Source organism: Buceros rhinoceros, unplaced genomic scaffold (genome assembly GCF_000710305.1).
Source record: "Buceros rhinoceros silvestris isolate BGI_N320 unplaced genomic scaffold, ASM71030v1 scaffold39105, whole genome shotgun sequence".
NCBI classification, from domain to species: Eukaryota; Metazoa; Chordata; class Aves; order Bucerotiformes; family Bucerotidae; genus Buceros; species Buceros rhinoceros.
This window is the reverse complement of record NW_010415281.1, coordinates 5,305-5,546: the sequence shown is the minus strand read 5'-3', so window position 1 is coordinate 5,546 and position 242 is coordinate 5,305.

The following is a 242-nucleotide window of genomic DNA, read 5'->3' as shown; positions in this document are numbered from 1 at the left end:
GGCTGGAGGTGTCGCGAAGCCCAGAGCAAAGCCCGGGCTCCGCGAGTCTCGCCGCCAGCTGGGCTCGGGGGCACGGGGTCCCGGGCCAGCCTGCAGCCTCCTGTTGCTTTCGCTTGGGCTCGCGTGTTCACTCCTGGGCTGATTTCCCGCCGGGGCAGGGAGGAAAGCACAGGCTGGAGGCACAGCCCGGGGGGGCCCCGGAAGACTGACCCAGCGGGAATCTCGCCGAGGGGCACGGCCTC